We start from the raw sequence: 496 nt of genomic DNA on the forward strand, positions 1-496 counted from the left end.
AAATATATAAATGTATATATACAATGTATATTTGTAATTTGAATGTGAAATATTTTTCGATATACGAATATTAATCGTATTATTCGTAATGCAAAACGTAAATGTATATATTTATGCAAGTACATATATACGATACGGTAAAACGTATAGCGGTTATTTCTCGGAACAAATATTTATATAAATTGAGGGAAAAAAAAAAAAAAAAAAGAAATGCAAAAAATCATCGAGGAAAACTCGGATCGAATAAGAAAATTAAAAGAAATAGATCATGAGTCACGTATTGTATTTTAAATGTTCGTGTTTCGATAAACGCATAATACATGCACAAATAGAAGATGAGAAATATGAATATTCGATGATAAAATTTAAGTGATAAGGATGCATAATAATCGGTATTTCATTATTATACGTATGTATACATATATACCGAGACACATACGGATTATGTACAACTCACGATAACAGTTAATTTAAAATTTTTTTTTTTTTTTTTTAC

The sequence above is a fragment of the Apis dorsata genome, unplaced genomic scaffold (genome assembly GCF_000469605.1).
Source record: "Apis dorsata unplaced genomic scaffold, Apis dorsata 1.3 scaffold_108, whole genome shotgun sequence".
Taxonomy (NCBI): Eukaryota; Metazoa; Arthropoda; class Insecta; order Hymenoptera; family Apidae; genus Apis; species Apis dorsata.